General features: G+C 31.0%; 1 protein-coding gene across 9 annotated transcripts in view; it reads left to right on the top strand.

The window, feature by feature from the left end:
• Positions 1 to 27287, top strand: part of LOC106685763 (brain tumor protein) — a 185808-nt gene that overhangs the window by 135038 nt on the left and 23483 nt on the right. For 2 of the 9 annotated variants that reach the window (XM_067046783.1, XM_067046784.1), the window contains exon 2: positions 11120 to 11170. The exons of 5 other annotated variants lie outside the window; for them this stretch is intronic. The gene's annotated coding sequence lies outside the window, so the exon portion shown is untranslated. Of the gene's footprint in view, positions 1 to 11119; positions 11171 to 15109; positions 15262 to 20091; positions 20112 to 27287 lie in introns of those variants that run through there. 2 more of the 9 variants (XM_014428669.3, XM_014428668.2) reach the window with 2 other exon arrangements.

Here is a 27287-nt window from a genome sequence, read left to right as displayed (position 1 = left end):
AATTTGCCTTTTTCCTTTAAAACTGACCTCTCTGAATATCGTTAGTAAGAAATTTTGAAATACCTTCTTCTAATAATTTTTTACCACTACTTTGCCTGATCCTCATATATCAAATTTCCCAACTTTTCGAGTTTCCAAATTATTGGGGAGGAAGGTGGGGATCACAGTGTTACAGGAATACTTCTAACCTACTTTTTTTTGGAAAAGTGCGGTCAATCACCACTGCGAGCGATTGTTGTCCTACGGATCAATAAACCAGAGGGCATTTGTCAATTTGGTTAGCAGTAGAGAAGGAGGATTGCTAACGGCGTGACTCTAGAATGGTTGTGGAATATTCCGAGACTGCTCGTGACTCGGGTCGGCCTCTGCCTGGACGTCGACCCCGCCATCACAGATGGTTCCCCCTCGCCTCAACAAATCTCCCTACGGCGTAGGGCTTTTCTCCGGGAAAGAGGAACTTTGTTTTTCCATTACCCTTCTGGGTCATTTGTTAACGTTGACGCAGCTAATAATTTTCGCAAAATCAAATTAAAATAATTATTTAAAATAGCTTGAAATCCTCATTAATATCATCATGCCCTTAGAGATAACGAAAACAATAATCAATCATATGAAATTCTAAAAGCAAAGTTTAAGGAAAATTTGATAGCTCCTTCACGAACGAAAATGATGGGGGGGGGGGAATAATTCATTTTCTGTAAATTAGCGCTATTACTATTCGAACACATAACCACAATCCTTCATATTATGCAACTTTGAACAGTTCCGCCTTTACCAACAAAGAATACCGAGAAATAACTTTCGACTCTGACCCTACTTTTCTGTAGGACTGAGTCGAAAGTTTAATTGTTATTAAATGTCCATTTGTTCAGATCTTCGATATTAAGTCAGCTATTCCTACCCTGGTTACCGATAGGTTGCTAAACCAATCTTTTAAGAGGTTATTGTATATAATTTATACGACATAGCAATTAGTGTTTTAGTATTGTTAAAATTAATATTTTATTTTTTTTAGATTTAAGTTCTAATTCATAATTCTTTGCAAAATAGATTTATTGATGTGTCAGATATAAACTTATTAAGATATTTTGGAAAAACTCATGAAGTTGGAATATATATAGTATAATGTTAGTATTATTGATTTTTTTGGTCTTTAGTGAAGATATGTATATTATTTAATTGTTTTTATCCTTTTTAGATTTAACCCTTCCTCTCTATAACGGAAAAAATAATCTTCCCCCAAGCTGTACGTTATACCGAGGTTTTACTGTATGTATTATTAACATTAAAAACTGGAAAATTCATCGTCCCTCTTAAAAATTTTTCATATTCTCCAGGTAACCGTGGCTTTCTTGATAAGTGAATAAATAATTTGTTTTTACGTTACTGTAACATGCATAGGGCAAGGAAAAACCGAGAAAATTCCGGAACACGCTCTCATATAAGGATTAGGCGGTGGATGAAGTTTTGATGAAGCCGACCCCGAGCGAATCGAGGACTCCTGCCTACACGAGGGTCCCCTTTTCAACCCCCATCCATCCCTTGTAGCCTCTATGAGAAAAGTTTATTGGTGAAGAAACTATAGTGGTGTACTTGTGCAGAAATTTAAAAGTTACTAACTGCCGCTGTAGTCAAGGGAGGGTGGAGGGTACGACACTCAATCAATTTAAGCACCCGTGAAGTTTCGATGTAGTAGACTTCTAAGCACCTTCTCTTGTCCTCCCTTCTAGCTTACATCCGCCCTTTTTGTTAACTTTTGCAAAGCATGTCAAACTTTAACTAATTAACTACATGTACAGTTTTACATTGTTTTATAAATCAACAATAAATGAGAATTACGACAATTTACAAGCAGTGATCTTGAAAACGAATTGTTCTATGAAATAATTTCTGTTAAAATTTAACGAGTACCTGTAAGAATGACATTTCTGTCCTCAATTTTTTATCTTTAACCTGAACTTGATGTTACAGAACATATCTCAAACAATTTGTTTTCTATTTTTATTGATGAATATTACGGTCATCCGTATTATTAAATACTGTAGGCAGAACAAATAAATTCTTGATACCTACACACCTCTTCAAGTTTTGTTCAAATTGGTTAGCTGGTGTTAAAGTTATTACTATTTTTAGGAGAAAAAAAAGATGTCGAAAATAGAATAATTTTCGCTCATTTTGTGAGACTTGATTATTTGGACTCAGGGGATCTCAAAAGGTGTATTTCTGTCGAAAACTGGAATTCGAAATTTTACACGACCGCAATACTATGAAATATGAAATTATTTTTAATTTTAAATCATCCATGGTAACAATGTACCAGACTCCATGCTACTTTGTATTTCCAGAAAATTAATAAATCTATCTTAGTAAGCAATAAATATTTTTTAGCTCAAATTTAAATATTAACGCTAAAACCTTTGTTACAAGTCGCTTTCCCTCTTGATCCTTGATCGAATCCTGTGTCGACCCGAAAATCGATGTGAAGGCGTCAAAGAATCCTATTTCAAGGTTCGCTCGCTCCAGAAATAGACGCTGAGAATCGTGGTGCGGTTGGGGCCTTATAAAATTAGGTAAGAGTCGTTCTCGTCGCTTTCGTCGAAACAGTTTACTGATTGGTCCATTTATGCTGCAAACTTTGCAGTTTTCATAATGTCATTCTGCAACGCTCATGACAAGGTTGTTGAAAATAGGCCTAATAGTGTTCTTGGTCGTGTTTCCTGGGTTTTCTAAAAAATAAACGTGTTTCCATTCAATCGATTTTCCGACCAGCCGACCGAAAATTTTCCGTTTCGCATCACGAAGCACTTTCTGTATTAGTGTATTTTCTTTATGAATATATCGCTATATTTTTCTTCTTGGTCTCTACTAATCAATCCGCAGCCTTTGATAATCAAATCGAAACGATAAATGTGTTAGAAACAGAGGAACAAATGCGCTTCAAATCTCACAGCGGACCCATGGAATAGGTGTCGACCTTCCGGTTCTGGCTAGAATAGGTTGGTAACATGTCTTTCGTGCCCTAATTTGGAGAACATTAGGAGGAAGTTTAATCCCATATAAATAAGTCAAAATGAATTTTTCCATTAAGAACCTCAAATCCTCTCAGTGGGAATGTCAAGATTCATTTCATGGGGCTACAGTGAAGCTAATATTGACCGATTCAGGTGGGATTCGAACCCATAACATTCTGAGCCAGTCACTCTGGGACTCCTACTCTCACGTTATCGGCTATTAGATCTTCTGAAGTATAATTGTATAGAAGATTGAGGAAATGGATAAGTGCTCAACGGACAGTTACCTTTTATGACATTTGTTGAATACATTGGGTCCTTTTCTGCTACAAAGGAGACTCCCTTCTCGGGAAAACGTAATCCCATTAACTTTGTCATTGGAGACACAAGGGTAGAATGTGTGTGGAAATCGGTTATACGCTTTGACTGGCTCAGGCTTCATTGTTCAATATCGGGTTAAATCAATTCAAATTAGCTCATTATGTTATAATAACAATCAATAAAGATCCAATTTGCTAAATTTCGAATAATGGTTGGCCTTATAAATGACTAAGTAATATTGCCTGGCTGTTCATTACATAAAGTCGCTTGTGGTGTTCAGTGATCAACTGTTCTGGACACACTTTATAAACACCTTTCTGATAGCAACTAATTTGAATTACAAACTGCTAGAATCATGCAATAAAGGGTATTAGTTTAGGTGTATGGTGTTAATCATGAATAGAGATATCGGATTTATACATATAACTTTCCATATTTTTTTAATCCTCTGGATCTGTTTCAAATTTAAAATCGAAACCTATTCCGGGTAGAGTGAGTCGCTTTGTGTAAGCCCTCGTTCGATCGGTTCATGTGATAAGAGCTGTAAATGATATAATGGTTTATCATTTGAAATAATTATTCTACTAAAAATATTAAAATATCTTTAAGCGTAAATCATCATATTTTCAAATTTTAATTTATTGTTTCTAAAAAATTACAAAGATTCATTATTGAAAATTGCCGAGCCAAAAACTAAGCCACTATATCTTTACTATTTTAATTTTTTTTTTTTTTTTGAAACCTTACAGTCCAAAATCCTACGTAAAATCCTTGATGCTTCTTATTACGTTACAAATATACTCATTCACAAAGACCTTAACATCCCATTCATTGCAGATTTGACCCAAAACAGATATGCGTCTTTTCTTAATCTTTCATCCTTAACAATCCCTGATAATCCTCCGAGGCGTCTGAAAAGAAGATGGCCACGGGACCTTCTAATTTAAATTAATGTTGAAGTACCATACCAGTTGTCGAATCTCAAAAAATTGACCCGGTAATTTCTGAAACTGCATACAACAGAAGACAGACAGACAGTTTTTTTTATATTGAATTTCTGGGTTCTAAATGTAATATCTTAAAATTTAAGGTGTTGGTTTTTTTTTTTTTTCTTGGCCGATTACAAAGGTTCATTTTTGAAAATGGTAATTCAGAAAATATTGCTTGTATTTAGAGTAATCGGCTTGATAGATTAGTAACCTTTTAATTTTACGGTTCAAATCGTATTTATTTATTTTCTTATATGAATTAGTCAGATTATATTATTCAGAACTGAATTCAAGATAAAATTATCTATCATAAATTTGTGTTATTTGAAATGATTAAAATTTTGTGTATAACAAAACAATAAGAATTTTAAATATACAGGAAATTTATCTTAACGATTATTGTTCAAATAGAGGAATAATAAGCGTCAATACTGGAAAGGTCATGTTCTAAATCGATTATGGTACATATCTTTGCTTTGCGATTTCTGATATAAGAAGGATGTCCTGTTTATTTCGAGTATTGAATAAATTTATTAACACGAAATAAATAAAGTACTGGCAACAATACAACGTTATATCGAATTCGCCTCATGCCCGGGATCAAACCAAGATTTAGTGTTATGCGATTCCGAAGTATCGGGATCCAGCCTGGAGGCCCATATAACATGTAGCATGTACCATAAACGTTAGATTCTCCGGCCATATTTCACTGTTAATAAAGCAAGGTACCCTAACCTTCCTTCCACTCCAGTGACCGTCCATCAAAGCTTATCCTCGATAAAGTTGAGATCTTGTGCTCTGCCTTAGCTGCCTGCTCATGGGAACCGGAACTGAAAAAATAAAAGATACCCAGCTAGCTATTGTCTCGGGCAGACCTCTTGCGTTCAGCTGTCTCCCATTGTTTCCCTTTCCTACTCTATATCATCACGCTGTAATAATAACAAATAATACCTACGAGTAAATTAAGCTTTTGTGATATATATATTATACTCATAATGTTGTTTTATTATATGCTATCTAATTATCGCATGCTTTCAAGTGCGAGATGTCATACATTAAAAAGTAATTTCTGAAAACCTCCAAAATTAATTAATTTAGTAAACGACGTTTGAATACGTTTAATTTTAATTTTAAAAAAAAGACAAAGAAATCCGGTGTGGTGCTCATCACACAACTTACATTATTTCACCTAAACGGCGAAAATTTCAAGCAAACTCTTTTTTGCGATGAAAATTCATATTTTAGGGTCCTTCATAGTGCAATTAATGAAAAGAAACTTAGTTTCTTCCAAGAATATAACATTTTCACAAAATATTACAAAGCTGTGTGCATATGATCAGGAGAGATCGGGCAGGTTCGGATGTCTCCGAGTCTCCTGTCTCTAAATTGGTGTATCTATTTCTCCTTTAGTTAATTATCAAATTCTTTCTTAGATCTTACTCACATTTTTTAAATTTCTGTTGGCCTGTCGATTTTATTGAAAATGTTGCTGTAACATCCTAGGTATATATGAAAATATGTTCACTATAACACATACCATTTTATGAAATTTGATTTTTTGGACTAGAGTGACCACAAAACGTATATTTCCGTTGTAAACATCAATTCCAAATGTTCCACGATCGCAATACGTTTCTTAATAAATATTCCATTTATAGATTAGTGAAAGAAAAAAAAGTAGAAATACCTATATGGATTGAGAAAATCTTAAATAATTGATTTCATTCAAATTTATTATTGTAAATTAATAAATTATTATTTATTTGTTATTATATTTGTATTTAATATGCACATATGGTGTGATTGAATACGTATTCCCTTGTGTGTGGCAGATTGTATTGTTTAAACAAAAGAAAAAAAAAGTAGCAAAACTAACTCCAATGAAAAATTATGTTAATTTCCCTTGTTTGCCTACCACTCTTCTTCAGAAACTTCAAATGTTTACCGTGCTCACATTGCTCTCCACATATTTGTCCTATAAGACTTCTCTAAGTTCCTAAAAAAAATAAAAAAAATAAATAAATAAATAAAAAATGTTATCAAAATAAATATATAGTTCAAACTTTTTTCCGTAAATTCTCTTTGTGCGATATTTTGTTCACGAACTGTCTATAAAACTAAATTATGTTTTTTTAAAATTTATTAAATTTTGTTAACTTCACAGATAACCTTTCTAGGATAAATATATCCCTATACTCTCTTGGCCATGATTGATATTGGATGACCCGACCCAATGTAGGACATACCAGGGTTCCTCTGAGTCTAACCCAGCTGATCTGTCGACTTGGCTATTTACCTAACTAAATTCCTAACCTTATAAGCCAAAAGATTGCACAAATTCACCTTGACGAGTCTTCGCCTCTCCTTGCTCTGTTGCTCACAATGCCATGTGGATTGAAGTTCTCACAAGCTATATTGCCTATCTACTAAAGGGCTTTCTCATTTTTGGTATTAGCGCTTATTTTATAAAACGGTGAAACTAGCCATCATGCACATGTTTTAATTACATTCTTAAGGACAATATTGTATCTTCAGTCTGTACACTCATCCCAAAACCTTATTCCATAATCCTTTAAAATTGATTTGACAGTCGCTTTGAGATGAAAATCTGCTATGGTAGGCGAAATTCAATCTAATATAATATAACCTAGTTCATTGTATTAAATCTGATTTCAGTTTGTCAATCGCTTTTAAATAACAAAAAAAAATGTGACGATTATCTTAGACTACCTTTATTTTTATAAAAATCAACTGATGTCGAACTTGAGAAATATTTTTCGTCATTAAGATCAAACAATAATTTCAAATTAACTGTCTCTGTTCTTGAGCATTCCATTTCTATTCCACAGGGCCCCTTGATCCCTTTCTAGGGGACTTCATCTCATCTTTGATGTGGGCGCTTTGCTAAAACGGTGACAAACTAGTTGGTTGGAGGTTGATTGTGTTCATTTGAATTTTACACCGTTTCATTAAAGTCAATTTGTTCATTACATTTTCCTAATTAAATTGCTCTTTATTATTTTGAAAGTAGATAAAGCAGGCTTTATTATTTTTTTTTTTGTTACCTTTATCTTAACATTACCATACATAGCTAAAACATGAGTAAATAGCTCAATTTTAAATATGTTTCGTACATTTCGTAAGGGTACTATTTTTATTTATTATTAATTTAACAAAGCGATTGACTTCTTATTTATTTTTCTTCAAGACTTTAAGTTGCTTTTTCGGGCACATTTTTTTGGATAGACGCTTTATGTAATAAACTTTGGAGTTATTGCATCTTTGTAATGTGTTACGTATAGGGTGCCTCAGTATATTTGTGTCATCCCCCCCCCTAATGTCTACAGTTTTGAGAATTTTTATGTAAAATTCAATGGGTCGCAACAGTTACATGTCATGTCTTTTGTGGATATTGTTAATTTTTAAACCTTCTCCAGCATATCTAACTCTGGAATTTCAACTGTGACGGAATTTTTTCTCATGGATTCATAGTAGTTTTTTAATCCACTTGTACTGAAAGCGTACATCGGCAAAAACCGCCAAGATTCTTTTACGGTGTTTTGAAAATTTCCGTGTCAACGATGAGGAAAATAAATAGAAATAAAAAAACCGTTCTATGCGGTGTGTATACAACAATTAATGTATTTGTAATGTAAAGAATGTATAGAACAAAATCGTTTTCAGAAATTAATCAACTATCATAACTTGAGTTGTCTCAACCGGCCGGGGAGAACGACTGAACTCTGAAACAATTTTGGTCTGAAGGGTTTTTAGATTTGCCGCACCGTTTGCGCGCAAATATTTAAAAAATGATACAATTTTTAACGGCTTTTCCTGGATTTACGCCTTCAAGATGCGTGGGATCAGAAAAGGTCTGATATGAATTCATGAATTAAAAATTCATTTGCTATTATAATACGCAAAAAAAAAATTGAAACTCCAGACGGATTAAAAATTGTTGAGGTTAATAGTATACTTGCACCCCCCCCCCCCCGTACATCGATTCCCAGTGCTAATTGAAGATATCCTTCATTGGAGTGGAAATACATTTTTAGAAAATGCATATCTCCTTGGCCCGAAACGAACTTTTTTTAGCATCCTTTAGTCCTTTAACGTTGCTAATGTTAAAATAATTTCTATTTCTATTGTTCTAACGAGTTGTCGCAATCCCATTTCGGATTACCACAACCCCTTGCTCCTTCATCATACTATTGCTTCATTCCTTAGACAAATAACGAGCGGCTGAGTCTTCTAACCCCGGTCATAAAACTCCCCTTGACGACACCAATAAATGGAGAGAATTGTGCAAAGATGATGGAGTGAGTTTCACAAAGGGCCGCCCACACGGGACTCGAACATGCACTGTTATGTAATCCCTTTGGCTACACTATTATGCCGATAGTGGCCGACTTACTCGTCTTCCTCCGGTGGTTATGAGTTTAATGCTTCCGTTAGGTGAGAATTTTTGCGGGGAAAGTCGTGTTTGATTTTGAAACGATTTTCGCTGGATTCCGGAATCTCTTTTTTTTTTTTAAGTAAGAGTTAATATTACGAGGAGTGATAAATTTGAGGAGTGAAGTTGGCGTGTAAGAATTATATTGGATAGAAGTGATCAATTTTTCCTCAACAGTTTCTATTCTGCTTTTCATCGTGGCTACATAGTGAGAAAATACTTGTAGACCTAGTATTCAGGGTAGAGGTGTTTTAATAAAAATGTTTAAATATTTTTAGCATTAGGATATTATTTAACTCATAGTGTTTTTATTTGTCAATACTTGTTTTATACTACTAAACTTCTCGCAAAGCTAATTTAATTTAGATTTTATAAAAAAATAAAAACTTATATCTTTTTTAAACTAAATTAACATGGTATAGGTTTTTCACCTGTAGTAGGGACCTAAGCCGTTATTAAACAAACTTTATTATTGATTGTTCATCGTAATAAAGACCTTTCTAAATTACTGAAGGCTAGGATTCTTTATAGTCTAGTGGATTCCGATTATATCCGAAACTGTCATTTTGATTTTGATTTCCATTTTTTTTTTTTTTTTTTTTTTTTTTTTTTTTTTTTTTTTAAAATTCGTGTCTGTCACGATTCAACTGACTGTCAAATACTTATTTTAGTCTTAACTGGATGAGCCTACTACCGGAAAAAATGAACTTTTCGATAACAGAAAAGTCGGCATCGTGTAGATATTATAACTTCCATAGGCGAAGAAATAGTAAAATGTATCCAAAGGGTGATCTGAAACAAAAATTATTTCGAATTCCTTGAAAAGCCGTCGTAAAATACTGAAAACCAAACTTACCTCCTTATCTCATCAAGCTTAACTTAATATCACCTCAACTTTAATATTTACAAATTAAGTCCCAACACTTTTTATTTATACTTCAAAGGTCCAACGTTTTGCCACTCGGCCATCCTGAAAGACTATTAAATTTTGAATTTGGAATCGTTGTTTATCAAAACAACAATCATTAAAATACCAAAGGGAAATAAAGCAGAAAAATGCCAAATCTCATGAAACACTGGTTTAAGCGATAAATCTCCAAAATTTAAAAACAAATACTGATTTAATGCAAAGAAATTAATATCACATCAAACTAAAATGCTTCAATGACTTACTATATGATTTACAATGTTAGTCTATAATCAATCTATCAATGAAACATAATGTATCGAATTTTAAACGTTTAATTTTTAATCAAAATTTATCAAATTCATAGTGTTCATCTAAGTACAGAATTGAGCGGGGAAGGGAGTAGTCCTATAAAAACAATAATGAATGTAATTCGAAAACTAAGTCTTACCACATATTATTGTAAACAATTGCAAACAATTTAAAGGAAATAAAGGAGGACAAAATAAAATCCTGATAAATATATCAATGGGGATCGTTTCTCTAATTTCTTTTGTTGCCAGAGCAATTATCCATGGCAATTTTGATTTAAGTAATTTTTCAATAAAATTTTTGATTTTACTATTTATTTATTTATCCTCGGATATGCACTTATCAGGATTTTATTTTTTTCTCCCTTTATTTCCTTTAATTTTTTTTACAATTTATTACAATGCTCTAGGATATGCACCTAACCCTTACCTTAAACCTTAGTTGTTTTAGGAGGATTAAAAGTTAGCTCGTTATCGAAACAATCGTTTAGTAGAATAGAATTTCATACTTAATGTCTCGAACTGTTCTAAAACGAAAAAAATAAATACAAATTTATTAATATTATATCTTACAATGGCTGATATGTATAGCTGTGTCATGGAGCGATTCAAGATATTTAAACAACATTACTTATATAAATAAGAAATTTGTCTCTATAATTTTTTTAACATTGAATTCAGAGAATAGAACTAATAATTATAAAATGTTTTGATAAATCAAATCCGATTCGTGGTCTTACCGACCAGTATATATTAGATTTTTTATTCCTAAATCCTTGTTGAAATTAAATGAGCTTTTTATTTTTAAAAAAATCTTCCAGTAAAAGTGAATAAACTTTTCCGCTATCATAGAAATAATTGGAGCACTCCAGGGCTGGAATCCAGAGCACACCTCGGATTGTGATATTAGCCTAAAGAGGTTGTCTTCGTTAGCTATTCTGTATTCCGGGGGAGTTCATGGGACTTCTATCTCACCTTCAGTTTCTACTTATGCTCCCTTCTCTTGTTTAAGATTTACTACCCTGCGGCAACAATCCTGCTTTATTACATATTTGTTCAATGTATATATGTTAATATATATTATTTATTTATTAGTATAAATATATTTAAAATAATTTTTTTTTCAGGTACGTTGGAGTTTTCGAGTAGTGAAATTTGCGATGGCTTTAAAACTGCAGGTATATTGTGAAATATGTTTTATTAAAATTCTAATTTAACCATTTTAAGTCACTGATATTGAACGGAAAAAAAATCTTTAAAAATATAACTTAAAAAACCTATAACCAATATATTAGTGTAAAAGAAAACAATTTTCTGCCCAGCCGGATTCGAACTCGGATCCTTGGAGTTAGTAGCCACGCGCTTTACCCCGTGGCTACCGCGCTCCCGTATGTATATATATATATATATAGAGAGAGAGAGAGAGATGCATACGGCTAATAAAATGGTAATTTAAATAATAAATATCTTGATTGATAATTTTCCAAATAAATTTTCTAGTAGTATAAACTCAATCTTTTTTTAATATAACGTACCGACGTTTAGGAGTACTTCGTGTTCAGAGTTTATTCCTCCCACAACAGTTTTTATGGTATGATATCGCAAATTCTTCTTTGTTCCCTGCCTATTTCGTCATTTCAGAAAACTATTTTTCAAATAAAGGGAACCTCCTAAAAATCTCAACTATCTTCGTCAGATAAATTTGTTCGGTGGTTCCTTTTTTTTTTTTTAAAGAAGAAATATTGACGAATATAAACATTCATGGATATAGACACAGAAAACAAACTATAATTTGTTGTATAATAAAAATTGCTATGTAAGTGAATAAAACGTGGACGGAGACAGATTCCGAAACGTTAGTGTTTTTATTTATAAAAAAGAAATATTGAAGTCTTTATTATTGAAAAATTTATTTTGGAAAGTACATATCACTAAAAAATTATAAAATTAAACCTTTTCGGTCAAGAATGTTCTAATACTGGTACATTATAATCATATGCTATAGCACACAATTAACTATTATTCATTTACCAAATTAATCTAAAATTACAAAATATTGAACGATGATATATTTTTTCAATAATAAAAAAAAATAATTATCACTAACTTTCTTAACAAGTTTCGTTGTGACGAAAATTTACACGTGTTGTCAGAAATGAACTGGAAGTATTTTCACATTATTTTCTACATTGCGACCGGAAATGAGCGGTAATTTACCAAAGATCTGAATTTTTTTTGTTCACCTTCCGTTCATTGTCCCGAAACATCTAATTGGTATTATGTCTTATGTTACAATTATAATATGCACCGGAATTTCAGCAGCAATAAAAATCACATCTTCGGATCTTCGGAGCATCCTATCTTATTTTCCCATTAATGTTATCCATCAAATGATTACCCTTAGATGATAAAGTTTCTTTGCACTTTGAAAGACAGTAACCATAAATGATAAAGAATTATAATGACTTACATTTACAGAATATATCTCTCATTTGAGAGATCGTTCAACGTTTCTCACAATTACTCCCGGTGAGTCACGTTAATACCCAGGTGCTGCATTCCTTCGCAGTGGTGTAATCGTCCGACGTTTTGCGGGGTACATTGCTTCAGTAGATGTGAATTTTGAAAACGATATTTCGCGTTTTCAAATTAAATTTTGTGGAAGGGCTCCGTGTTAAGACAGTTGAATGTTTGCACATTAACTAATACTTTATATATGGGCTGTTTATTATTGATAAATACTTATTTTTTTATACAGAACTATCTTAGATGTTAATTAATAATTCTGTATCAAAATAAATTCAGATAAAACGAAAATATGGTTATTGGATATTTATTAAATTCAACGGTATTGTTAATTTAAAATGTTAGTTAATCTTTAAGAGAAATGTTTTCACCATAATTTTCACTTATTTAAATTTTACCAATTATTGGGTTATCAACCCCATGACGATATACATGGGTATAATATTCAGGAGAAGCAAAACCCAATCAAGCTAAGTTATCAAGCTAAAAGCTAGGTTAATGGTGGGAAATGAAACGTACATGCCTTATTTTAATTTATGTTTCTAAAAATTAATTATTACATAGAAATATTCCGTCCGAAAAAATATGATTTTACATGAGAATCGGATACCCAACGTAGGGAGAAATGCACGTGGTAACTATATCAACTTAATTAAATTGTTGCAGTAGAAATAAGCGCGCAAAGTTCTAAGACAAAGCAAGTAATAATTAGGTAATAAAACTATTTTTATCACTGAACCTATGGATAGCCGTAGGAGAGGTGGACCGAGACCTTGATTGGTAAATGTTTTATGATTTTGAATTTGATGGGAGGGGGGGGTTATAGTTTTGTATGTAACAATTGAAGGTTGTGTCGGCATCGAACTCTAGTAGTAGTCCTAGTAGTCATATTGTCGTGAGTTGGAAGTCGATTTATGTACCATGGTTAAAGTTACTATTCATTACTATTCGTTCATCATTGTAGTCGCAATGTTGGGCAACTTCAATTTTCAGATCAAGGTCCTGTCGCCATTTCGCGTTTTAATACCGGAGCGCTCATAAACAATTTCAATTAAATGGTTTCAATTTAATTCGACCTTAACTACTGCTACAAATATTATGAGTCTGCGAAATAAAATATTTCCAACCGAGACCAGGTAATGGATGCCATCATCAGAGAGTTTTCATCGCCACGTTCTCTGGCCATAACCGTTTAAAGCTATCGTTAAAAAACTTATATCTGGGAATGAGGAAGATTTTGTTGAAAATTATTACAATAACTAAAAAAAACATTTTTTTTCTTAATTTTAAAATTTCCAAAGATTGTTGTTAAGATTTATCGTTAACGCTCTGTTTCATATTCAATAATTATAGCAATTTTCAATAATGAGCGTTATTCTTATAACTGTGTCCCGTGAAAGCCGGCTTCAACTGAGATAATGGCCTGCTGCGGACTACCTGGCTGGCCCTAAGGTTTCGGGCAGGCCTCAAGTTTTTTTGTTGGGTCCCAAAACCATCCTTTTTGAGTGGTGTATTTCTTGTTCGGAGGTCGGCGCGGTTGCTTCTTGTCCGAATCCTCTTCGTGTTTTTGAACAAAATACAATTTAGCTTCTTGGCGGTCCGGTAAAACCTAATTGAGTCTATTGCTTAACAGGCGTAACTTTCTACTAAGAGGTATGATATCTTCGATAATTAACGCTTCTTTATTTATACAAACGTGTAAGTCTTGTTTTAGTTAATACTTCACAGTGTAACATTAAAATAGTTGGTCCGAAAAAAGTTTTTAGTGTATTTGAGTACTCAACGTAGTGGGGAGATGCACACGGTATAAAGTGATGTAACTGGTTAAAACTATGACGATTGAAATGGGCATGCTAAGTCGAGGTTGAGAAATATTAAACAACTTTGATGGTTTGACTTTTTAACACTTCATTTTTATTTTCAAACACCTAATGAAATTTCCAAATTTCTATTGATAACATAGAACATTATGTATGCTTAGTGATCGTTCTTGTTAAGTAGAGATTGAATAAGGATTCACCAGCTGTACCAACTCCAGTAATGATTAGATCTGTATAAAATTTAATTTCAACTTATCTGTAATGTAACAATCAATTTTTTTTTCTCTTGAGAAATTCAATTGTAACTGTTAGTAATTTTGATGTTCATGATTGGATCAAATATATGGCGAAATTAAACCCTAAGTAAGTTTTCTGCCTAAAGTACTTAAGGAATTGAAATTTTTATATGAATTAATGTATTTTTTCTCACGTATTTTTGATAATCTTGGAACGTGATGTTAACATTTTTATAAAGCCAGATGAATTTTTGTTTTTATCTAAATATTTCAATATTCAGATTTGAAATACTAAATAAAAATTTGAAATGCTCATTGTTTTCTTTAATTCGTCAGTTTTTATGACTGTCCAGTAAAGAAATAACAGCTGCAAATCACAATATACGCAATCATATATATTTATTTTTATTTTTTTTTTCTTATTTTTCATATATTCCTATTATTTAATAATTTAATTTCGAAAATAATAAAAGAGGGAGGAGGGAATAGTAGGGGGCTTCTCAAAAGAGGGAGAGATAATTTGGTGAGTATCAATCCCCGTCAACTTTTTCTTCCTAGCCTGGGAAAAGGTGAGGGTGAGGTACCCATTTCTTAGTGGCTGGTCGTACTAAAGGCGGTTCCATTCCTCAACATCTCAACCCACCAGATAAATCTTCGGAGCCTTTCGAATATCCCAGCTGTGCCATGGTTAGTACCTACCGAAATTTTATATTTATGCATGCATTTAAATTTCTTTTTTTTTTAGCGAACGGATTAAATATCAATCCTTTTTTTATTTTTATTTAGAACGAGATATATTTTAATAAAATATTTTAACTAAGAGTGATTTTACAATACTTTTACGTTACATTAAAACAAAATTATTAATGCGATATATTCTTCTTTATTAATTTTTACTATTTATTTTAATTACATTGTTTTGCTAATAATATATTGTAAGGTATAATCGTTACTTGAAATTTAAATATTTCTAAGAAGGGAATTTTCCTTTTAAGAATAATTACGATTTCTTTGTCAGGTTTTATAAGATTATTAGTAAAAATATTTGTAATAAATTGCATGATTAAAATAAAAATATGATATTAGTTTTTAATGGCGTGTCATATTAACTACTCTGTTAGTAAGCGTTACATTTACAAGACAGCATGTGTACTATAACCGTTACATTACTGCTCAAACACGCATTTACATATTTACACCATGTGAATACATTATTCAATATTTGTTCTTGTAGATCTATTAGCTTTTAGTATATTATATTATAAATACAGATTTGTTATTTTTTAATTTACTTCTTTAAAGAAAATACTCAAAAGCAAAAAATATATATTATTTGGGTGTTGTTTTATTCCCAAATAGTTAGATATGACCACTTTTTGGTTAATTCTTAGTTTTAATTTTTTTGTTTTTATTTTTGGTGGGATTAAAAATTAAGTTTTGGAGAATAGTTCCTCATTTCGTGAGAACTAATGGTAAGTTTGAAAAACGTCAACTGAGTATATAGCTCAGTTTTTCAGTGAATAATCATTTTTTAATTTATTTTCTGGAAGAGATCTTTTTTTTTGGAGATTTCCACTGGGTCAGTAATTACTGATATTTCTTGGTTAATGATTTGCCTTTTAATGATAAAATACACATTTAGTACGAGCCATTGTTAAAGTATAGGTGTATCCAGTTTGGAGTTAATATCATGGATTAACGAAAGTATTGGATTTAATGTCTAATACACCATGTCCAAACAATTCCCCGACAATCCTTCAACTTTAACCCAAATCGGACCTGCCGTTTTTGAATAGGTTATGAAAAATACGTTTACGTATGTATAATAGAAGGTATTTAGTAAGAAAAAAAATGCTTTTTTATGTAAGAAATTTTCAATCACAAGCTCATTTAACTATTTTGAAACATTTGAAGTTAATGGACTACGTAATGGATTATTTATGATAACTAATTTTGATCAGAAAATAATGACTTTCATCACTTTTGTTCTCAACGAGTAAATTCATGAAATTACTATAGGTCTTTCTAGGTACTGGTTCACGCAGTTTCGAAACATTTCATCGAAATCAGACTAATAGTTAAATCTTGCCCGAATATTTTACTACTAACACACGGAACCTAACTTGTTATGATGTCTAAGACCTAATGCGATGGGAATTTTTTTATTCTGAGAAACTTTTATTTTATGTCCAGAATGAATAAACAGGTTTCCAACCTTCCATTGTGTAGGAGCAAAACCAGTGGTTCGATAGTCACTAATTATTTTTGCAAAATTGACTCAATTAATAATAACTTTAAAATAATAACAAAAATACATATAAAAGTAACCAAACTTAGACAGTTAAAACATACTTTGTTCGATTATAAACTGTGTTAAAAATTGCCTGTTTGCTGAATACTGTTTCATTATTACAGGGTAGAGCTATTAGGTTTGATTTTCCCTCTTGAAAAGTGGTATAATAAATAAACTAATATTACAATTAGGGGTTGTGGAGGGGGGAAAGGGGAAAAGGGGGGCGTTGATCCCCGGGCAGTGGCCTTCCCCCCAAGGTTGCCCGCTCTTTGTCTCCCGGCCTTCGTTGCTACTAAGTCCAGCCTACTGTAGATTCTCATGCCTCCACCGATATGTTCACTTCTTATCAATATTTGCATCAAAATCTAAAATAAATTCGAATTATATCAGAGTCATCTATATTTTCATATATTCCTGAAATCTAGTAAAAGAACCATTATAAATTTGAGGTATTTAAAAAAAAAAAATATTTCAACAATATACCTCATTAATTATAAATTTTGATTCAATTTAACTCATATTTTGCCTCTAAAGAAATACATTTGGAATATACTGTTAACTATAAAGATATACTAAAAATATAAATTGTTATTATGCAAATATCATAAATTTTCTAACAAAAAAAAATTGTTTTTTTCTGTTACTATAAAAATTCATAATTTAGGATTTATCGAGGTACAAATAACGTATATCAACCTGTTCTTGCCAAAAATACAACAGTTTAACAAAATGTAACAAATCGCTCGTTTCCGATTTCCAGTCCCTATCCGGGGCTTTTTCTAATTCTCTCTCTATTTTCTCCTTTAATTAATTAAAAAATATTTTCATAATTCATATTTATACATTTTTCATTACTGTTAATAATGCTAGATGATTAATTAATTGATTTAATTCTATTTAGTCTTCTGGCCAGTCGATTTTATCGAAAAAATGCTGCAACATTCCATGAATATATCCGCCTTAAATATATAATATCAGTTTCATACGACTTGTCGTTTTTAAGCTAAGTTATTCAAAAATATAAGTTGTTAAAAATAGTTTTAATATCTTTTTTAAGAAAATTTAATATAAGTTAATAGTAGAAGCTATTGTTAATAGGTATATATTTTTCGAATAATATATTAGGCTGAGAATGCGGATAAAGACAGCGAAACGTCCTAATTCGTTAATTAGTCGTTAGTTTAAAAATAATAAATCATAATGATGGGAGTTAATGTTCCCTAATGAGTTAGGGATAAGAGAGGATTGATTAAGAGGTCTATAGTTTGTGTCAATAGAGCTGCTCTGTATGTGTCAATAGACCTCATTACACAAATGTAGGTAACCGTTTGGTAATAAATTTCCAGGGGTATTACTGCAATAACCTTTAGGAAGGGGGAACAAATTCTAAAATTTTCCCATAATTTTGGTTGGAGTTTCTAACTTAACAGTATTGCCTTAACTTAAAATTATTTCCTGAAAATGTGCCCATTTTCTAAATATCTTTAGGAAAAATAAACTCTGAAGATAGCGTTTATGCACAATTTTGAGTATGATAACAGCTCAGGATAATGTTTTACCACAAGTTTCGTATTTTGTAGAAGGTTCTCAAATCTCCCAAACAAATCGAGATTTCAATTTTTGTGTGGTAAAATAATAGGAATTTAAAATTTTTCGTCTATAATGAAGCGTAACCAATTATTAATCTACGGTCAACTATCTGCACCTCATGATAAAGTGTAACATTTTCAACTTCCATTAGGTTCATCATAAAAAAAAAGAATATACAAGAAACATGCGTCACTTGTATCAAAACTAATATTCATTGTAAAAAGCCAAATTTGCCTTCTTTCCACCCCTCCACCTCTGAAAAATATTCTACCAAAAGAATTAATTATGAACTTTTGATTCTTCGTTGCCATGAAAAAGGAAATGTTTAGAGTGAATTTCGCAACAGACCAATTTTTTATATATTTTTTTTTTTTGGTACTTCGTTACCTGCAATATTTGGTGTGGAGTGGAGAGATCTGTAGCCAGCTTAATGGCAGAAGATACTCTTGTAACAGCCTCATCGCCCGCTCTTCTCCAGCTGCAGAATGGTCGGTCTATTCTCGACGACAGCTCGAATTTATTAAAATCAATTGACAGGCTGGTAAAGTGCCAAAATCTATTTTCATCTGAGGGTAATTTAAATTCTCGCAGTGGTCTCATGGTTTATTGTCAATTTTATGCATCTAGTGGAATCGATATTTCCGAGTTAGAATCGCAATAAAATATGTCTTACCTCCGTGGTCGTCGATGCTACTTCATCACCCTCTAGAGCCAAGCAAAACATGTTTCGACCTTTACGGCTGGATCTAAGTGCATTGGAAAAAAATCTTTTTCCGGTACTAGAACGTCCCTGCATCTTAGAGGAGCTAGTTTGTCCTGAAAATATGTCGTGAATCCTGTTATGAATGTTCTTGTTTTATGATTTTTCTTTTTTTTTTTTTTTTTTTTTTTCTGCGATGTGGGATGATTGCTTTTATCAAAGTAATTTAAATAACTTACGTATATACCTAAAATATATATGCCTATACATGGTGCCATTTCAAATGTTTTTCTCATTATAAAGTGAAGGATTCATCAAGTATCGTATAATCGTTATTGGCCCTCGTAAACCCTCTTGAAAAGTTTCAGTTTAAAAAAAACAAAAATATTAACATAAATTATATGTTCATTTCGAATTTAATTAGAGGTTATAAAAAGGGGGGGGAGAACAAACCTTTATATACAATACCCTGTATAATTATTTGATACCTCCTTGAGAACATTTGTTGGTTAATTACATTATTTTAAATAGAATAAATTAAATTAAATTATATATTGTTATTTAATTTTAATGATTCTTGGTGTAGTAGTTTATATAAGAGTGCAATTATATCTATTATATACGGATTGATGAAAATTAATTTAACATAATTTATAACGATTTTGTTATATTTTTTTCCGATTTTAGGCGCCAAATTTTGGAAGGACGATGAACGCCGCCTAGTCCCAAAATTACTTAGCTGCTGGAGTCGCTCCCAGAAAACAAAGAACTCTATGGGGTGCTTACTTATTCTTACTCCAAGCCGTTCCACGCTTGGTCACATAAAAGGTTAACTCAGCCTTCTGCTACCAATTAACCCAGTTATTATCCGACGACTGTTAACTAACTGTTAGGCAATAATGGAGTCGACCCAGCTCTGCAATAGAACCATTTTTTTCCCATTATTCTGATTCAGTAAGTACTCTTGTTTGGACGTAAATTTTCGTAGCACTAAATTTACTCTTTTTATTTTAATACACTAAAATACTGAAAGAGATTAATTACTTTTATGATATATTCTAAGGCGGGAGATCATCCTACAGGTTATCACCAGAATGGGAAGGTCGCGTTTTTCCTGGGGCCTTGTGGGAAATTAAAGTTAAGTTTTTTAGAATCCATGTTCTCGTCTATTCTTTGATTTCAAAACTAATTTTTTAAGTTTAATGATAAAGCCCGTTGTTTTCTAATTTATGACATGCGCAAGATAATGAGGAACACCAATCTCTATCATATGTTTCTTTTTATTTTTTTTTTAATATAGTATGATTTTACTCATTGAAGATAATTTCGTCTATCTTTTGTAATATGTTGATAAGTTTATTTAATATCTTATCTAAAAGGAAAATGCATAAACAGATAATAATAAAAACATATTGATAAATTAATCCAATAAAATATGTTTATTTCTGATCTGATGAAATATGAGTACTGTTGTTTTTTATTAAAATCAATTATTAATTATTACGCTAACCCCGTTTGTTTTTTTTAATGTTTCATATATTTCACCCTTAACAATTATTGTATATTTTTTTTATATCTCATGCTCTTACACATTACTTAAAAAAATAACTCTGTATGATGAATATTAAATTTTTTAAACGGTTTTTCTGTCCCTTCTGAAGAGTTCGGATTCAAGCTACCTGGTTTTACAACTGTTTCCAACGATATGCTGGGGAATGAAACGTTCGACAATATTTTAATGACTTATTATTGGTAACTAATAGATAGAATAAACATCAATTGTAAATGTGACGATCGACTATATATTTTCTAATATGTATGTTTTAGAATCTTTCTTAAAACCTATTTATATAATACTTTTAAACATTTGTGCTTTATCATTATAGATCATTACTAACGTAGCATGTTTTATCTTTACAATTACGTAAATATTTATTATAAATAAAAGAAAAACTAAACAAATTGTTTTATTTAACACAATATAGTGAGTACACGTTTCTTTGCGATTATTTATGATTTTATCTTAAAGTGAGGAATTCACGATTTCTATGATTGATAATCTACTGGTTTCTATGGTAATTATTTCGTATTATTTTGTTGGCTGTAGATGGCAGGTGGGTAAAATGGCACTTGGTACTCTGCTTATGAAAATTCCATCATTTATTGGAAACATTACACAGTTAATTTGGAACTAATTTCAACGCAAGGCGGTCAACTCCGCCTCTAATCGTTGTTGAAGCTCGTGTGTATGAAATAGTGAGTGGTAGATAGTTGCATAATCCAGGTTACGTCTCCTCGCCAGCTTATTAGACCATGTTAGACTGCGTTTAGAAAACGAATGTTGATCCCTGCAGATCATGGGATTCTGCGTAACAAACGTAACAGCTCTGTAGGAAAACTTTCGTTGACTTTTGACGAGAGCACAGATATTAATCTGTTATGAAGTAAAAACACGCAGAATATACTATATAATCTGCAATTACAAACCACAAAATATGGTCTATAAATTCTATAATACTGCTGAAATATTCAAATATACAACTAATGTGTCTACAAAAAAGTCTTGGAAAGAAATTGGAAAGGCGATTAAAAATTAAACAAATAAAAGTAACGCAAATGTGTTATAATATGTACGGATAAAAACATAATTTGAGCTTCTAATTAAAAACTAAAATATGAGCGTAATATAAACTTACAATTAGCAATAATTCTATTTAATAGCTAATTGACAATAATACAATAAGTAATGAATGAATAAATGAATTACTCAGAAACTTTACTAGCACTATTATTAATTACCAATTTCAGTTTTAAATTTGTTTATTCGAAAACTAATTTATAATTCATAATATTTTATATTTAAAAATTGATTTTTCTACGAAATCATCAAAAAACATGATAGGAACGAATTTATATGCATTTAAAATTATCGAATTGCACTTAAATAAACTAAATCATTCACATTTGAAATTTTATTATTTTTTCCTCAAAAATTCCACGTATATATATTTTTCTTTTAAGTTTTTCCTACCGGGTCTGGTATGCGAGTTCCACTTCCTTTAAATTCACTTAATAATTTGAAACTTTCATCTAACAACAATCTTGTTTTCTTCATTTTTTTTTTTTTTTTTTAGCGTTGAATGAAAAAAAGAGAAAACGTGTTAATGGAAGTGAGATCATTATTTAGCATTTAACAGTCCATTATTCCATTCACTGGTCTCCGTTTATTTCAAATTGAATATTTCAAACCAAGTTTTTAACTTGGAAGAAAACGATGCACTTACAGAGTTTCAAATAATTATAAAGTATTACCAATCAAAGAAAGTATGCAAGGAAGTAAATCCTTCTAGGAATTCAATTATTAAAGATAGCGTTATTACGTTGATTTTATTTTTTTTCTAATTTAGAATTTCATCTCTAATTAAATTTTTTATTTCTATTTACTTTTTTTTTTTTTTACTTTATTGAGGTCAACAAAATAAGTTATTATTATGCAGTTACTGCTAATTATGCATTTTTTAAACACCTGATCAAATATATTAACGAATTAGTGTACTCCAGACTAATTCGTTAATATATTTGATCAGGTGTTTAAAAAATGTATACAAACAAAATTTATAATTGCTTAAAAATCCGGGTTATCCATATGACTGAATAGCCAAAGAAGAATTACATCAAATAATTATACCTCTTGGTGTAAATCTAGTTACTATGTGAATTTTCGACAAATTTAATAAAATTCATTAGGACAATATCGACAAGTTAAAGACTTACTTACGCTGAAATTTCGATGTAATTCTATAATTACAACTACAGTATAATTATTAGGGCCCGAACCGTTATTTAAATAAAATATTTTGCGAGTTTTATCATTATAAAATAGATAATTTACAAGAAAATATTTATTTTTTTGTTAAAGGAAATAAATACAGTTTTGTTCATTTCATAAGCTCATTTTTTTTTTTTCAGATAATTGAAAAACTTCTAATTTTAATTATTAATCAAATGAATTTATTTGTACAAATGATTTTTAATATAAATTGTAAATTTAATATTGTATTCTGTAATTGTACTTTGTTCAATATATTTTATCACTTATGGAGTTTTTAATATATATTTCGGTCTTTTTTGTTATAACTTTTGCCTTTTTTTTTTAAATAAATTAAGATCCGGTTCCAAATTATTTAATAAAAGTCTATACTTATTTGTTGAAACAGAAATGTTTTGGGAGATCTAGATATAAAAGCGAAGAGAAGTTAAAGAAGTATTCCAGGTCTAGAATAACTAAAAGAAACGAAATTCAACAGCGAGCTTTCAAGAGGAAAATCCTTTCCATTTCTCAGTTGCAAAATTATTCGGTTCCCGCTGTCTTGGTTTTTAAGTTGAAATTTTCCTGTCGACTCCTCTTAACTGGTGGAAAATGTATTTTTCTGAGTAATTTTTAAAAAAGAACATCACATTTTATATTTTCTACGAAAATGAAATCTTCTGAAGAATATTTTACCTGAAGAATGACGTAATGTTCAGCGATGATAAGTTAAATAGTCAATATCAGGAGAGAATGTTTGGATTTACTATTTATTTAGGAAATATTATAGTTTCTGCCTGGCATCCAATCTGTGAAGACCTGAAACTCGGGTCGAAACGTCGGCATAAATAAATATTTTTTTAGTTCATTTACGTTTTTCTTTGCTGACCGGACCCCCCCCCCTCCCTCTCAAAAGAGTGAAGAGTTTATGATTGAATGAGTTTATTTTGGATCAAACCTAAAAAAGTAAGATATTAGCATATTTGTAAATTTATGTTAATTTAATTTTAAGAATGGTAAAAAGTTTCTTTAAAACATTATGTTACAGGAATACTCAAAATATATTCTAATGTATTTTTTATCCCACCATTATTTCTACTCATATCAGTCTCGTTCAATCGAATGATTTATTTATGTAGACTGCGTCACACCTTGTTTCGTATTCATTCACCACATCCAGATTTTATTCGTTTATTTTTCAATATAGATCCTGCTTTCTAAGACGCCTGCCATGCAATAACCTTTTGGAAAATTCCCTTTTAGAGAAAAATCAGATTCTGTTCGGATTAAACTGCTCATTGAATTACTCTTGACATTTTTTGCTTTTATAAAATATTTTTAAAAAATGCTTATCGATTACGTATTAATCTTTTCATCAAGTTATTTAATTGTCCTTTTAGAACATTTCAATTATTTTTAAGTCATTGAAATTTTACATTCTTGTAGAAAATTCGTATATAAAATATGTTATGAAATAGGTTTCGCAGAAGCTTTTTCTATAGCAGAGCGAAAAAAAAAACACAGCAAGTTTTCAGCTTTTGTTTAATTAGTTCAAAAAAAAAATTCTTATTAGAATAATATAAATTTATACTTAAGGTTCACTGAAATCTATCTCGAAAAATCAGATTGTTCATTTATTTTTTTAACTTTTCTTTTTTGAGACTGACAATCTTAACACCAAAATTGCGTTTGACTAATTATGTGATTAGTATTTCATTTCTGAAAAGAAAACATCCTGTTGAATCCATTTACATAAACATAAAATCTCGAAAAGTGTTTCAATAAAATAGAGAAATAAACAATTTAAAGACATTTTATGCAAGCACAATTTACAACAATAAAATATTTTTTTTTTTATTATCGTTTAATATTATATTCTGTCGTGTATTTACAGAAAATGGTAATAGGTATCATAGAGCAAATTAACAGCATATTTACAACCGTACAAGTTAAATAATAACAAAATAAGAAGTACCAGAAAAACTTAAAGTAAAATAACATCTTAAACATATTCATTCCTATTTACAATTTTTACAATTAGCATGAGAAACTCCGAACTGAACTTGTTCCCCCATTTCTAAAAGAGCAAGCAGACGGAAGATCCTCGAGACTTCTTTCTCAACCGCCTCACTGATATTAATAGCCAGTATAAATTAGTAATGATTTAAATAAACGAATTTCGCATTTTCCACTTCTCCACTCCCAACAACGCACAAGTCCGTATTTAAGTTAATCACACTTTAAGATACCAACATGGCAGGCCTTTTGTTGATTTTCAGCCAATATAATAAATTACAGGTAAACAAATTTGAACTATTTTATTATATTATTAAAGAAAACCCTGGTAATTTGTATTTTTCATAAACCGATTTCATTGTTAAGAGTTAAAAGCCTTGACTTTGTAATATGTATATATAGGCAATAACTCATAGCTGGTGATTGGTTTTTTTTTTTTTTTTAAATCGACTAAACTCCTAGTGATTCATGAAGGTATCGAGGTTTAAATTGACTTACTCGCTTAATCTGCAAGCAATTAAACGGAGACTTTGTGATAACTCAGGGATGTTATTCCTTATAGATCTAGTTGGTGCTAGCTAGGCAGCGAGGCGACGTTGTTTTTTTACGATCTCATGCCATCTGCCTCTCATATTTTCTATTATAATTAATGAGTGTCCTTGGTCTGCCATGACAGTAAAATGAACCCTTCTTCAGCTCCTCACGATAAAAAGTCAGCCTCATCATGAAGATTCAGCAAGGTACTGACAGTTGTAAAGGTATAGTAAGTTGTTTGAGAGTTCAGTGATACCAAAATTCTCTAATAACCAGTAAAACATAGTTTTTAATTTTTTTTATTACTATAGAAATTTAAATTATAGGAACTTTGACTAGAAATATAAGTTCGTACAAGCACGATACCGCTTCAGTACGGATAACCAAAAACTTAAAATATATATATATATATATATATTTTCCTGGTCATATTTCCCATCTCCTCCCTCCCAAATAAAAACCGTTTAGATTATCATATAAAATATAATAAAAAATACATAGAACCCTGCGAGACTAAATAAATAGAAAGAAATAAGCTGTTGTTTTGGTAAATAACAAACTTTTTGTAAAAAACAAAATTTAAATCTTCATTCCATGCAAACTATAAAATGTGGGTCGAAATATAGTTCCATAAAAAAATTAGGGATAATATCATGTACATTTTACTCATCCTGATTGACCCCCTACAAACATATCCCGCATTAATTAAGATAAATATTTATATTTTTTTATTAATTACTCTCCATAACTATGTTTAAGTTCTGATTTTATTTAGTGTCCCCTGAATTGTTTTTGTAAAATTATTTTCTTAAACGAGATTAAAAATTCTCCCCGAAAATATGGCGCCTAAAATATAAACAATGTTAATAATATTTTTTCTACTACATATAAAAGAACTGTACAGTATCTTTTCCAGAAAACTGTGTGATGGAGAATATTAAGTTATAGTAAAAATAAAATCAACACACCTAACACTCATTCGAACCTAGATGACGTATTTCTAGTGCTATTGAATGACCTTTAGTCAAAATTTATCTGCTCGCTGCTCATTAATTCTGGGACTTGATAATAATAAGCACTACTAAGGTTTTTAATTTTTCATTTGCTTGAAGTTCCAACACGCCACACATCCTTATACGGTCTTAGCCACCTTCCCGACCTTGCTCAGGTGAAAACCCTTAACAATTCCAGATGAGATTGGTGAAAACTCTCCTTTTTTTTCTGGAATCCTCTTTTACTTGGAGTTTGGAATCTTTGGCCCAAGGCAGACAGGCATCCTGCTCCTGATGATTCAGCCCGTTGGAAGGCTTGGAGGACATTATGATGGCCAGGATGCAGCGTGGGAGGCTTTGGCGCCGAGTCAAACCTCCCATCAATGAGCTGCCTCTCTGGTCTACATCTTTTTATTTTCTAGTGTATCATTATTTTTTGTTGTTTTTTCCCTCACCGTAATTGTATCTGATTACAGTACTCATTTAAATATTTTGTATCTTGGGATCTGGATCCCGTAACTTTGTTTTCAATCTGACCTTGTAAATAAATTCTTTTGACCTCTCCTGAAGCTTTAATTGAGCACAATTCATTCCAGTTAACGGATTACGTCCATTTACTTCCTTAATCCAATTGTAAATCGATTGTTTTAGTTGATTAAGGTTTCAAAGTCACATTTGACTCATACAATTGAAAACTACAAGTCTTAAGATCTTAAAACAGCGTTTGGAGTTACACTACTTTGGATTTAAACGGCTCATATAAGAGAACATTAAGTGTTT

The sequence above is a fragment of the Halyomorpha halys genome, unplaced genomic scaffold (genome assembly GCF_000696795.3).
Source record: "Halyomorpha halys isolate HHAL.00 unplaced genomic scaffold, Hhal_1.1 Scaffold733.1, whole genome shotgun sequence".
NCBI lineage: Eukaryota > Metazoa > Arthropoda > Insecta > Hemiptera > Pentatomidae > Halyomorpha > Halyomorpha halys.
This window is presented reverse-complemented; position numbering and strand designations above follow the sequence as displayed.